Below are 15,182 nucleotides of genomic sequence, written 5' to 3' on the forward strand. Positions count from 1 at the left end.
CTTTTTTTAGCTTTTTAAGCTTTGTGGACTACGCTTGCCATGCTTTCCACTTTATGTCAATTAGGCGGTGCTTCATGATACAATTCACAATTCCTTGATTCTTGCTTGAATACTTTTATGCTTCTTTATTGCTTGTTTGTTTTTCTTAACATACAAGTCTTTTAAAGTATCTCAAGCACACTAGAACGAGTGAAGTACATGCTTCTTTATTGTAATTGTGACCTAGCTTTCCATGCTAGTGTGTGTGTGTTTTAAACCGCGCAACTTAGAATATACACACTTATTTCCTACATGTCACAAACTAATTCACTCACTCCTTCTAGTGAATACTACCTCATTCTAGCATTCTATGCTTCCTTGTTTTTGCATTTACTTGTATAATTATCCTATTTTTTATTTTTCATGGATGATGCACCATAAGCAACAAGGGAAGTGGGAGGAAGAGCATACAGCAACCGATTGATCCACCAGGTGAAGGTGGCAATCCGAAGTCACCATACCCCCTTGTTCACCTTTGATTGCACGGAGGACTGTGCAAGCCTTTAAGTGTGGGGAGGTCGCCTCCGATCGGTAACGTTGGGTGACATACTCTAATCCCAAACACTCTCACCTTTTATCTTTCTTAGTTGTACATATTTTAGAGCTTTAATTGCATCTTTTCTTAGTTTATTGCATTTCCTTGCATATATATATAATAAGCTTAGTTAATTTAATGAAATTTTCCAAGAAAAATATTCTCGATAGGGTATTGATATCCTAATTGATTTGAGTTGAAATCTTTTAAAATTTGCATGAATTACATATGTGGAACATGGTTTTGAGCTAAGAACACATAAGCATACGAGTTTTGAGCCTCATTGTATGGTTGCATCACATAACCACTAATTTCATTCTTGTGTGTGTTATTGTCTTTTTATGATTGCAATCTTGGATTTGTTTGATTCTTTATGTCCATTGTTTGATGTATATATGCATTGACATGATTGAGGCCATCTTTTCATTTTGCTCACTTACCCAAAAAAGCCTACCCTTTTATCTTCCCTTGTTAACCAACTTTGAGCCTATGATTAATCCCCTTTTGTTCTTAATTTTAGCACATTACTAGCCTTGAAGCAAAAAATAATAAATGTCCTTTATTTGGATCTTTGATTAGCTTAGACTAGTGAGGGTGTGTATCATCTAAGTGTGGGGAAGTTTGGAAACTTTAGTTGAGGTAAAAATGGATTTTTTATACTTGTGAAAAATCTCGGGAATTGGGTACATACTCATGCAAGAATTACTTAAACCATGTGCATTGACACCTTTTGTATATATTTTAGTTTGAAAAAAAAGGGAAAAAAAAGAAAAAAAAAAGAGAAAAAGAAAGTAATAAAAAGGGGACAAAATGCCCCAAAGTAGAATAACAAGAACAATGCATATGAGATGTGAATTGAAAAGGATGCATAAGTATGTGGAAAAGTGAGGAATAGGTAGATAGGTTTGCTTTAAATTGTATAGGTTATTATGAAGGTTAGGTGAGAGCTTAGGCTAATCAAAGATGCAAATATTAAGCTCACTTGACCATATATAACCTCACATTTGCCCTAGCCCCATTACAACTATGGAAAGTCCTCATGATAGTTGTATGCATACATCAAATGATTGTTGATTGTTAGATGCGGAACAAATCTTAGAAAGTATGAGTAGAAGAGAATTGAGTGAACCAACCCTAAACACTTGAGCGATTAGAGTGTAAACACATCCAGTGATGTGTTCGATTGCTCGAATTCTATGTTTCCACCTTCTATTATTGCTTATCTTGCAAGTTATTAACTCTTTCCAATAACTCAAGTCAACAATGGATTTGAATTGCTTTAGCCCTTATGTGTATATATGTATTCTTGGAAATTGATTTATTTTGCCTAAGTGGTTACATTCATATAGGTAGATTGCATATAGGTAGTTTTCTTGCTTTGAATAAATGTTAATTCCCCTTCTTGTCTTCCTTTGGTATAGCATGAGGACATGCTATTGTTTAAGTGTGGGGATGTTATGAATCCACAATTCATGGTATTTAATTGCTTTAATTAGGTGGATTTCATTGACTTTTCTTGCATTTATACATTGAAATAGCATAGTTTCATGATGTCTTCCTAATTTGTGCTTGAAAGTGAAAACATGCTCTTTAGGCCTTTTATTGCTAAATTTTATTCACTTTGATCCCATTTAGTACCTTGATATAGTTGTCAAGTGATTTCAGGTTTTCAAGACAAGTTTGGGTTGAAGAAGTGAAGAAAGAGCATCCAAAATGGGAGAAATCATGAAGAAAATAGAGTTTGGAAGCTGCTGCAAAGATGTGTACGCACAGTGACGCTTGCGTACACACAAAGGTTACTTCGTGCAAGGATGTGTACGCACCAAATGTCGTGCGTACGCACGATGGAATTTTTGCGCAAAGATGCCTACGCACCGTAGGTCGTGTGTACGCACGACTGCATGCACGTGAGGTCTTTAATACAAATCACTGGGGGCGATTTCTGGGCCTCTAAAACCCAGTCCAACACATCTTCTGAAGATATTTAAGGCCAAAGTGAAGAAGGATTAAAGGGGGAGCAATTAGGGTTTAGTTTAGCATAATGTAGGTTCTTTTCTAGAGAGAGAAGCTCCCCCTTCTCTCTAGAAATTAGGGTTCTTAGTTTATTTTCCTTGTAATTTCTCTTTCTAATTCTTGTTTTAATCTAGTTTCTTCTACCTTTCCTTGTTCTATTCTCTTAAATTCATTACTTTATCTTGTCACTTTCTTTATTTTTGCCACTTTTATGTATTTGCACTCTTGTCACTTTCATTTACATTTAATGCAATTTTATGTTTCATGCCTCTTTTATTGCTTTATTGAGTTGCTATCTTTATTTTCCTTGCTTGGTAGTTGTAGCATTTATTATTTCTTGTCATTTTATCATGCTTTATTTTCATACCCACCAAGTGTTTGACAAAATGCTTGGTTGGGTTTTAGCCAAGTTTTCTATACTCTTGGTTGGGAACTTGTGTGGTTTGGGTGAACTTAAGTGGTGGATGTCCATTCCATATTGTGTGTGGGTTGTTAATTAATTTAGTTTCCCTTGACACTAATATTTCACTAAAATTAATAAACTAGTAAATTTGCAGTACATACACTAGTAAATCTCATAAAGTTAACTAAGCCAACATGAACAAACACAAATACTACACATTCTCTCTCCCTCTTATTAAATGTATAAAAGGAAGTCAATGGAAGAATGAAGATACCTTCAAGCGTTCCCTTTGCCCATGTATTGATGAAAGGATAGTTTTCCCATGTAGTGAATGCTAGCAAAATTCAACCAACATAAAATAAGAAGTTGTCCCTCTTTTGGCACCTATTGTAGAAGTTGTCCCTGTATTTGTTCCATTCCTCCCTGAAAACCAAATATTTAACTATTGTCCCTGTATTTGTAGAAGTTGTCCTTGTATTTATTAAAGAGAAATAATGCAATAAAATATAAATATTGTTATGTTGACCAAATGCAAACTACGATTGCAGCATGATAGATATTGTTATGTTGACCAAATGACTGACTATTCATGAAGGGCTAACCTGTGCGAGGTAATATAAATATTGAAACACGGGAGTTTTTCGTATATTAATCCCATCGGAATATTATGGCATAGGAGGAAAGTAGCAGCCAAATGATCACTATCGCCTGCCTACTGATGCCAGGGCATCTTGGCTAGTTTTACAAGCCATTTTGAGTAGGTTTTAGGGTAATTTCATGCATTTTCTTAGGCAATAATCAAGTATTTAGTTGATTATGCATTCCTATCTTGATTCAATCAAACATTGTGAATTCTAAACATTTTTATGAGAATAATGCAAGGATTAAATGATAAGAATGAATGATATGGTATCTCATGATTAGAGCAAAACTTTGATGTAATTTGTTTGATTGATTTCAAGTAACAATAGCAGAGACCCATGTTAGTGGCCACGTTAGTGCCACTAACGTGGGCACTAACGTAGAAGAAAAGAAAGCTTGGAAAGTTAGTGGCAAAGTTAATGCCACTAACTTTAGCGAAGGGCAAAGAGACCCACGTTAGTGCCACTAATGTGGGCACTAACAAGGAAGAAAGGGCAGCTTAGAAAGTTAGCGACAAAGTTAATGCTACTAACTTTAGCAAAGAAAAGGAAGACCCACGTTAGTGGCCACATTAGTGCCACTAACATGGGCACTAACATGGAAGAAGGGGGCAGCCTGGAAAGTTAGTGGCAAAGTTAACGCTGCTAACTTGTTCGAAGCCAAGAAGACCCACGTTAGTGGCCACGTTAGTGCCATGTTAGTGCCACTAACGTGAGCACTAACGTAGAAGGAAGGGGCATCATGAAAAGTTAGTGGAAAATTTAGTGACACTAACTTGAGCGAAGACAAGAAAGCCCACGTTAGTGCCATTAACGTGAGCCATTAACGTGGAAATTGGAGCAGCATGAAAAGTTAGTGACAGTAACTTGAGCAAAGCCAAGAAAGCCCATGTTAGTGGCCACGTTAATGCCACTAACGTGGGGACTAACGTGAATGTTGCTCAACTCTAACTCTTCCAGCAAGCTAAGCAAAGCCCAATGAGTTAGTTAACTGCTTCAACTGAGGCCAAGAGCCCACATCCAGAGACTTGCAAACTAAACTAAGGATCAGAGAAGTAGTATATATAGGAGTAGTTTTGAACTAGAAAAGGGGATTGGGACCTGGGGGATCCAGGATTGTAAACACTCTCAATTTACATTTTTCTGTATTCAGTTTTACTTTTAATGAACTTTACATTTCCAATTTCCATTCCCAGAACTATGAACAACTAAACTCTACTTCATTGGGTTAGGGAGCTCTGTTGTAATTCAATGGATCAATAATAGTTCTTATTGTTCTTCTTCTTTTCATTCTCTTTGATTTACTTGAAAGCTTTTGATCTTCATTCAATTAAGCAATTGTCTCGGAAGAGAAATTGTTCATAATTGGGTTTTCTTTGAGCCTTGGAAAAGGGATAAGGAAACCATGCTAGAAATGCTTTCTCATGTTGGACTAGGTTGGGGGTTGGACGGATATAGTGACATATAATCCTCCCAACACTTTGATCTAGAAAAACATGTGGTATAATCAGTGATCGTACTTTGTCTTTTCCCATGAGCAATTAGATCAAGGAATTGGGCAATTGTTCAAGCTTAGAGAGATTGAATTGTCAAGGCATTGGGATTCAATCACATAAGATTTCCTAGAGATCAATGAGTTGCATGAATTGAGAAAGAGATGAGAATGAACTTAATCCGGAGAATGCAGCATCTCCTGAACCCAATAAGTTTCCCATTTTTTATCTTCCCATTCTCTATATTTTGCTGTTTACTTTGATGCTCATCATCCCTATTTTCATTTATTTTTCTGCAATTTATTTTCTGTGATTTACTTTCAGTCATTTACATTCTGCTATTTACCTTTCTATTCTTTACATTCCTTGCTATTTATGTTTTCCCGCCATTTAATTTTCTACAAATCCCAACTTAATTCTGTTTAGTTCAACTAGATAACTCCTCTAATTAAAATTGCTCAACAATCAATTCCTGTGGGATTCGACCTCACTCTACTGTGCTTTTTTACTTGAGGACAATTCGATATACTTGCCGAAGAGAATTTATAGTGATACAGATTTCACGTCATCAAGTTTATGGCACCATTGCTGGGGATTGATTTTGCATTGACAATTATTAAATCGTAGGATAACTAGATTGAACACTTTTCTTTTTTTAATTAGATTGAAATTCAGCTAGTTTACTTTCATTCTTCACAATTTCAAGTGTTTTCATTGTTTATTCACATTCATGCACACTAATCCACTAACTGTTTAACAAATTGCACCAATCACTCTAACCACATTTCTTGACAAGAGTGATTCCTTCACTTGTTTCTCTTTGCTTGTTTTGCTATGTGTATGACAGGTAGAAGAGGAGGAGCTTCAACCTCTTTTGATAGTGAACCTGAGAGGACCTTCCTTAGACTAAGGAGGAAAGCAAGAGGTAAAGGAATAGTTGGAGAGGAAGCATTGGAAGAAGATCTAGAAGTTACTATGGAGGAAGAAGTACACAATCATGTTGGGGAAGGTGCTGGTAACCATGTTGGGTAGGAGAGAAGAGTTCTAGGCTCTTTCATCAACTCAAACCCAGGAAATTATGGAAGTAGCATCCTAAAACCAACCATTCATGCCAATAACTTTGAGCTAAAACCACAGCTCATCACCCTTGTTCAAAACAATTGCTCATTTGGAGGAAGTGCCCAAGAAGATCCCAACCAACCTCTAACCACATTCTTGAGAATATGTGACACTGTGAAGGCCAATGGTGTTCATCCTGACACCTATAGATTGCTTTTGTTCCCCTTTTCTCTTAGGGACAAGGCATCTAAATGGCTTGAATCATTTCTTAAGGAGATCCTTACCACCTGGGAGGATGTTGTCAACAAGTTTTTAACAAATTTTTACCCTCCACAGAGGATAATCAAGTTGAGAACTGAGGTGCAAACCTTCAGGCAACTGGATGGAGAAACCTTGTATGAAGCCTGGGAGAGATACAAGGAGCTAACAAGAAGATGTCCACCTGATATGTTCAACGAATGGGTGCAGCTGCACATATTCTATGAAGGTATTTCTAGGGAAGCAAAGAAGGCCCTAAACCACTCTTCAGGAGGCTCTCTCAATACCAAAAAGACCATAGAAGAGGCCATAGACATTATTGAAACAGTGGCTAATAATAAGTACTTCTATGTCTCAGACTGGAGCACCAACAGAAGAGTGATGGAGCTGAGTCATATGGATGCATTGCTGGCCTAGAACAAGTTGATTACCAAGCAATTGGCAGAACTCACTAAGCAGATGGAGAGAAATTAAGTTGCAGCAATCAATACTCAACCACCAACTCAAGAAGGGGTGAATACAGAGAAAGGATGTGATTGGGAACAAGTCAATTATGTCGGGAATTCGTCAAGACAACCCTAAGATCCACACTCCAAAACTTATAATCCTGGTTGAAAGAACCACCCAAACTTTGGGTGGGGAAACCAGCAAAACTAAACCCAAGATCATTGGCCTCAAAACTCCAACCGCTACAACAATTCCACTTACCAACACTCCAACCAAAGACCATATCAAGCCCCACATAACACTTCCTTCCAGCCTCCATATCAAGCACAAAATAGCCATCCTCAACCTCTAAATTCCAACTTACCATCACAGGCATCTGAAGATAGAATCTCCTAGATTGAAGCTTTGCTTGAAGAACTTTGCAAGGAATTTAAGGATAACAAAGCATTCAAGGAGGAAGTAAGATCTAATATACAAAACCAGGGAGCTGCCATCAAGAAGCTTGAATCCCAAGTAGGATATCTCTCTCAGCAAAATCCTAAGCCCACTGACAGCTTCCTAAGTGACACTGAGAAGAACCCAAGAGGAGAAACAAAGAATGTGATATGGGAAGAATGTAAGGCAATCACTCTAAGAAGTGAAGAGATTTTGGAGGAAGAAATTAGCAGGCCAATAGAGCACAACCAAGGGGTTCCAAAGGAGAAATTGGAAGGGACAGAACAAGGAATTAACTATGCACAAATGAAGGAGCCAATGGAAAAAGAAATCTTGAAACCTTATGTGCCAAAAGCACCATTCCCTTAGAGGTTCGAGGGTGGTGAGAAAGAGAAGAAGTATTCTAGGTTTCTAGACACATTTAAGTCTCTTTATATCAATATTCCCTTCATTGAAGCCCTCCAACAGATGCCCTCATGCATCAAATGCATGAAAGAGTTGCTAACTAAGAAGAGTCCCTTGAAGGGTGGGCAAACAATAGTGATGACTAAAGAGTGCAGTGCGCTTATCCAGAAGGACTTACCTACAAAGAAAGAGGACCCAGGGAGCTTTCACAGTCCTTGTGCTATAGGGGATATAATGATTGACAGAGGATTTTGTGATCTTGGAGCGAGCATAAATTTAATGCCCCTGTCTCTCATGAGGAAGCTGTAGATCAATGAGTTAAAATCTACAAACATAACCCTCAAACTGGTTGACAAGACCCAGAAACAAGCAATAGGAGTGGTTGAAAATGTACTGGTTAAGGTAGAGAGGTACTTCCTTCCTACAGACTTTGTGATTCTTCAGATGGAAGAAAGCTATCTTCATCCAATCATTCTGGGGAGACCATTCTTGGCCACAACCAGAGCACTCATAGATGTTGAGCAAAGGGAGTTGATATTTAGAATACATGATGAACAACTCACCTTTCATGTCTTCAACCCATCACATGAGTCAGAACAAGGGAACAAAGACTTGAAGGATGATCACAAGGAAGCAATCTTGGAGGAAACAAGCAGTGAATCACAAGCAAAGCCTCTGAAGACATCCTTGGTGGAAAACAAGAGGTCCAAGTGATACAACAATCAAAGAAGTTCAAGGAGAGCTGAAACCACAAGATTCAAAAGGGACAATCAACAAGGACCCTCCTGACACAAAAATCACCGAAGCACCACTTGAAGGAGAGAAGAAAAAGGGAAGAAGGTGCCAAGAGGATGGACAAACAAGAAGATGCCGATAGAGAACTTCTCTCCAGGAGACAGAGTGATATCAATCCACCAGCCACTAATCCCACCTTATTTTCCTATAATTCCATCTCAGCTACCTCAAGTGTACACAATTAATAGAGTTCTCTCCTTGGAGCATGTGGAGATCCTCAAAAAAGAAAATCGAGTTAGATTTACCATGAGAGGAGAAGACCTGAGACATTATCAACCTCCCTAACAAAGGCCAACCGTCAAGCTAATGACGTTAAAGAAGTACTTTATGGGAGGCAAACCATGCTTTATATCCTTTTAGTTTATGTCTTGATCGTAGTTAATAAAGTAGTACTCATGAAAATTAATTCAAAATTGACAAGCACTTAAGTGGATTCTTGCGTAAAACACACAGTGAACAACAAGTTTGGTGTGCAAGGCACACTAAGAGGATACATGGGATTCATATCATGTATATCTTAGGAGTCTAATCAATTTTCCTTGCACCACATGATCACAAACTAAGTTTGGTGTTCATTAATGTTATACGCATAACTCATAAGAAGTCAAGTTGATTCTAATTCAGGAGTAACACTTAGTTTGTCTTAGTCAGTTATTTGATGAAAATTCAAAAAGTAGTTAGGTACATTTCAATTCCCGCCACCATATGAATTTAAATTTTGTTCTTTTATTATTTTGCATAGGGAAACGAAGGAAGAATTGGATGGAAATGACAAGACAATGCAAAAGGGGGGAGTTCGGCCACTTCATGAAAGGCTAGGCACATGTCTTTGAATAGAGTTCCTTGGGAAATGTTACCATGCAAGCATTTGAGGGATCAATGTGCCATAGCTTCTACCCTTGAAGACCGAACCCAACCACCTCATAAAGTGGTGATCCTTGTGCTTATGCTACTTCACACACACACCATCCATTCTCACCATTCAAGATTAATCTCTACCATTCATTTACACACCACCCTGCAAATAAATAGCCCCATCCTATGTGATTGAACCTCACATTCACCCCACACTTCAAATCTCCTACACTTCAACTCTGTTTCCCCTTCTTTGCAAGTTACTTGCTAATCTCCTTTATACATTATACTCTCCATGACCTTCCACACTTATATCTTTTCTAGCCAATTCCTCACTATGACATCATCAAGTTCAAAGAGACAAAAAGGAAAGGAGCCGGTGAAAGATATCACGTTTGATAAGTGGAGGTTTAAATCCGTGTTCCATGAAATCCAACTCGGATGGATGGAACCCAAGAAAATATTGCCCGAGCTCGCTTTTCAATTCAAGGATGATTGATAGAAAGAGAAGTATACCAATTTGGAATTAAATAGATTTTCGTTGTAAGTATAGTCCGAACCGGCAATGAATCCTCTCAACCAAATTATAATCCTAAAGATGTCACAAATTAAAGCAAATATAAACTGAGAGTATTTAGACTCCCGGATCGTTCTCCCTAGGAACTAGTGCCAACAAGTGCATACAGTTTTGGTTGTGATGAAAGCAAAGGGTTTTCAATGATAAGGAGGCAAACAAATAAAGAGATAAAAGAACAAGACAAAATTGCAATTAATGAACTAATGAAAGAACAAAAGAACTATGTATGCAATATATACAAGTAATGCGATAAAGTGAAGGAAAATGCGGTTCAAAACATAAATGAAACCTTGACTTAGGATGAGTTATAGAATCCCTTCCTTACCATAACCACAACTATGATAATTATGATGGATTAATCTCACTAAGTCAACCCTTAACATCGAAGGATAAGTCAAGTGAGCATAATTGTTATTAATCCACAATTCCTAGTTAACTTACCAAATTAATTGGTAAAAGGCTAGCATTAGTGGAAACTATTAACAACTAACAACCCAAGAATTATCACTATATGCTGGACATTATGGCTCTAGTAATCCATACTCTCATTTTCCCCAAGCCAAAGGGTGAAAATTATCCCATAATCAAAATAGGCATATCATCAAACACATAGATGGCATAAACATAAAACATGGCAAAATTGGTAAAATGGTAAAAGCTATGAACCATAAATGATTAAAATCAATAAAAGCAACTCAAACAAACATATAAAAGCCATCAAACATCAATTTAAACAACTAGGAATCCAAAAGTGCAAAGCAAAGTAAATATTGATAAAGAAAATTAAAGTGTAAGGAAATGTAGAACAAGTAATGTAATAAAAGAGGAATTAAAGAAATACTTACAATGAAATAGCAAAATCCCAAAAGCAAAACTTGAACTATAAAATTCTACAAACCCTAATTAAAACCCTAACAGAGAATTTTCTATACTACCCTACTGCTAATCCTACTATGTGTTTTTCCTACTCTAAGATGGCTCTCTAAGCTCCCCTTTCATATGAGATGTTGCCCCCTTGATACAGCCTTTGATTTCAGCCTCAAGCCTTAAAAAATGGGCCAAAAAGAGCCCCAAAATCCTGATTTTCGAGTACATGAGATCTTTTCTGAAAGTACGGATTTCTCCAAAAGATCAGTAAAGGGAACACCTCTGCTATATCATCAAGCATCTCAATCCTCATTATCATTATGTCATCCTTAAGCTAGAACCTCCTCTGAGGCAAGCTCAATAATGCAATCGCGAAGAACCTAGTTTTTGAACCGTATCGGTTGGCAGTTTTGATTCCGACTTTCGTAAATAGTCTCTGTTTGACGAACCGGACTCAATTCATGAGAGGAGAGAGATAATAGTATAATATTATCATTATATTAGTATTAGAAAATGCTTGAATGATATTATAAGTTTACCTGGTCTGTTTTTGTTAAAAATAGAAAATCGGTTTAACCGGGTTTACGGTTTACTGGTGCAGCTTAGCAACAGCACTCTCTGATGACTTTAGCAATGCTAAGGCCTCATTATTCATGTTTTATTCTCATAATAAATATGTTACTAGTGTCATTTATGCTAGTAGCTCAGAAAATAATTTTTAGAGATGTTTTTGCAAGTGTTCCGATACATTTAGTTTTAGTAGTTATACACCTGAGATATTTTAATATTGTTTTAATCCACCTCCAAGCCAACCAATCATAACTCACCCTACACCCCCAAAACCCCAAGGCTGGCTCATTTTCACTTTGTGGCCGAAAATAGGTAGAGAGAAAAAGAGAGAAAAGTTCTTAGTTCCAAATCTTCAAAGCTTGATTTCTGCTGAACTAAAACTCAAATCAAAATTCCAATCCGACCAAAATGATCCTCTCTTCTTTCTCTACATGATCATATGACTTATCAAGGCTGGGATCAAGGTGAGTTGGCTGCACCATCTCTCTTTTGATTCGGTTTCAAGGAAACATGGTTAAATATGTGTTTTCTTGGTGTGATTTAGGAGGAAAAAGTGCTTAAGGACCACCTGAAAGTTTGATTGAATTAGGAGCAGCAAAACCAGGTAGGGTGTCACGAAATTAATCTTGAATATTTGTGTTTGAGTTGTGTGAATGTTGTATGACTTGGCTGTGCTAAAAAGTGGTTGCATATATGATTGATTCTTGGTGAAAATTTGGTGAAATTTTGATGAAATTTGATGAAATTCAAGCTATGAATGTGTGTTCTTATGGCTGCTGGAAAACGAAACCCTAGGCCCTAAATTGGGGTTCAATTTGTGTTAAAATCATGTAGAAAAGATGGGATTTTAGTGGCTGGGAATTTATTTTGAATTTTGGTAAAAATCGGTTGCTGAAAAGACTGAAAAACGGGTAAAATCAAAGAAAGAATCTGAAGAATTTACGAAGAACACGAAGAACACTTTGAGTGTGGTGAAGAACAATGAAGAACACCTTTTAGATCTTAGAAAGGGCAAGAAAGTAATTATTTTGGTGTTTGAGGGGTTATTTGGTAATTTTTGAAAGTTAGGATGGTTAAAGTAGAAATATTAAAAGTTACCGGGGTAAAAAGTTAATTTTGAAAGTGAAAAGGTAAAGGCAAGGTAATTTTCGAAAAATTAATGATAAAATAATAAATAATAATAAAATATTAAATAATAATATTTAATTAAAAATAATATTTTAATAAAAATAATAAAATAATGCGAAAAAGGCAGTTTTCTATAAAAGCTTTAGAAAGACAACTTTAAGTGCAGAATCTCATAATTACCTTCATAAAATACTTAGGGAGTGATAAGAACATATTAGTGAGGCAAAGATAAATAAAAGATAAAAAGTTGAAGAAAAGATAAGAATCGAAGAAAAAGTCTGTAAAGTTTTAATGACAGAAAAACAGACAGACATTAGTGAACGAACTAGGGCAACATAGTTAGTCCTTGAGTTGCGATTAGGGTTAGGTATAATATGAAAAGTTAAACTGTTTCAGTATAGACTTAATGAACCTATACTTGGGACAAGCTAACTATTCATACCGAAATTTACATAAGCTTTAGATACATACGTTAAGCAGAGAAATCAGAGCAGAATAAAGTAACACAGAGAACATAATAACCAGAACAGAGTAAAGAGATACGAAGGGAAAAGAGTAATATGATAAAGAGAAATGATTTGAGCCAAGCTTTTGTACAAGTGAAAGATGTAAAGTTTGTATAGTATGGTTGAACAAAGAAAGAGATATAAGAATATGTAACTGGAGATGAATAATGAGAATGATAACTTATGATGACAATTACACTGATTCTGTTGAGGAAAAGTATTTAGTTTATGAAATTGTTGGCAAGGACGTTGGTTTTGTCCCGCTTGCGTATTTATGATTATAAAAGAGAATAAAAAGCAGAGGACCTGTTGAAAGGTCATTGTTGCTTGAGGCAACCCAAGAGATATTTAGTTGTTGCTTGAGGCAACCCAAGAGATATTTATTTGTCGCTTGAGGCAACCCAAGAGATGTGTTTATTCATTTGTTGCGTTATGGCAACTCCTGAGATATTTGTGTGATGATCTGCTGCGTGAAGGCAGTCAGATAGATGGTGGTGCGACCACTGAGAACGCTTTCCTGCGGTACAGATCCATGTTTTAATTCTGTAAGGCAGAGGGGTTATTTCTTGCTACAGAAGTACCGTGACCACCTGTTCCATTTCTGTAGTGGCAGAGGGGTTATTTCCTGTATACAGAAGGTGTGTCGGCATACATCCCTGCAGTGGCAGATGTGTTATTTCCTGTATGCAGTGGACCCTGTGGTGGCAGAGGGGTTATTTCCTGTACACAGGGGTATAGCCAATAGGAAAGCCTTATCTAGACAGAGGTTGCTGGATCGTCGGGAGCGGGTTAGTAACCGACAGATGAGCTCATTACCTGCACTAGGGCTAGACATGCATCATACTTGGTTGTGCATTTTCTCTATTATGATTGTTGCATGAATGTATGCTTTCTCTGTTTGTATTCTATTCTCTGTGTTTGTGTCTGTGTTTTACTTTCTTGTATTCTTCTGTTTGTGATATTTTTCTGTTTTCTTTATTCTCTCTATTTATCTGTCTTCTGTTTACTACTTCTCTATATTCTGCTATTAGTCTGCTAAACAACACAAGATTAATGAACGTAACTAATAACCCCGACCCTACTAAGAACTCCCCAGTTCTTACCCCTTCTCTCTCCCTTCCCCTTCAGATGGAAGTAAGAGTACCTTACCGTAGTTCGTTGATGATGGTTCTGCAACGAGGATTCTGCTCTAGATAGTCTTCTGAGTCTAGGGTGAATATCATTCTCTGTTTATATGTATATACTGTGAGACCAGCCAACGTCTGCACCCCGTTCGTATGCGCACTTTAACCTAAATCCTGTGTACGAGATTCCTATTGTGTGGCTACTTCATGAGGTACCAGAGAGACCTCCTGTGGAAAAGTCTGATCGTGCAGAGGAGTAGCAGATGATGTTCTATCTTTTGATGACGTTCCACCTGACTTGAGTTGTGAAGACTTAGAACGTACTTTCCCTCGCTTTAGTAGTTTAGAGGGACTAGGTGAGTATAGAGTCTAGGCTAGCCTAGGCGCCAGCTTAGGGACTTCTTGAACAGGTCAGGGCCTAGGATGTTGTATGTATATATATGTATATAGTTATTATTTAGCTATATCTAGGGGTGTTTTAACTAACAGTCTATGTTCTAATAAAGCTGGATCATGGAATGTTATCAACTGCTTGGGATGTATTTATGTGTGGTTGTTTATAACTGTTTTATCTGTTATCAGTGGTGAATTGATTATGTATGATTCCGTCTATTAACCCAAATGTTTTCAAAAAAAAAATATACCTTGCAATTTAACTACGCTTTTAACAACGCATCAGGCTCATATGATAAATAATAGATAATAATTAGGAAGACAAATTGGTAGCACTCAGTTTCCGGTATGATCTAGACATATTGAAAATTGGGTCGTTACAACAAACATCTGGTCAATCCGATCCAGGCGACGCATGATCTGGCGCTTGCTGCGCTCCTTGTATCGGAAGAGACGCTGAACTAGTAAGTAAATCGGTTGAGGTGCGGCTGCGGTAGATGCTCCTGCAGGGGCTGATGATGAAGAGGGTCCAGCTCCCTCAACTGCTGCTCTGGCTCGAGATCGGCGGCGGGAGGCAGGCTTCTCGTGCACCCAGGATCCCCACGGAATAGTAACTGGCTCCTTCTGAGGGAGCGGTGG

At 37.4% G+C, this 15,182-nt stretch overlaps 1 long non-coding RNA gene and 1 other non-coding gene across 2 annotated transcripts; one reads left to right on the top strand and one right to left on the bottom strand.

The window, feature by feature from the left end:
* Nucleotides 1-6,528: 6,528 nt before the first annotated feature.
* Nucleotides 6,529-6,635, bottom strand: LOC112704563 (small nucleolar RNA R71). Its single transcript, XR_003155182.1, has one exon. It is a non-coding gene; the product is annotated as a small nucleolar RNA R71 (small nucleolar RNA).
* Nucleotides 6,636-11,702: 5,067 nt separating this feature from the next.
* LOC140174227 (uncharacterized) lies at nucleotides 11,703-14,618 on the top strand. The gene is made up of 3 exons (XR_011863480.1): nucleotides 11,703-11,856; nucleotides 11,937-11,996; nucleotides 14,155-14,618. It is a non-coding gene; the product is annotated as an uncharacterized lncRNA (long non-coding RNA).
* The last annotated feature ends 564 nt before the right edge of the window (nucleotides 14,619-15,182 follow it).

This window comes from Arachis hypogaea, chromosome 7 (assembly GCF_003086295.3).
Source record: "Arachis hypogaea cultivar Tifrunner chromosome 7, arahy.Tifrunner.gnm2.J5K5, whole genome shotgun sequence".
Taxonomy (NCBI): domain Eukaryota; kingdom Viridiplantae; phylum Streptophyta; class Magnoliopsida; order Fabales; family Fabaceae; genus Arachis; species Arachis hypogaea.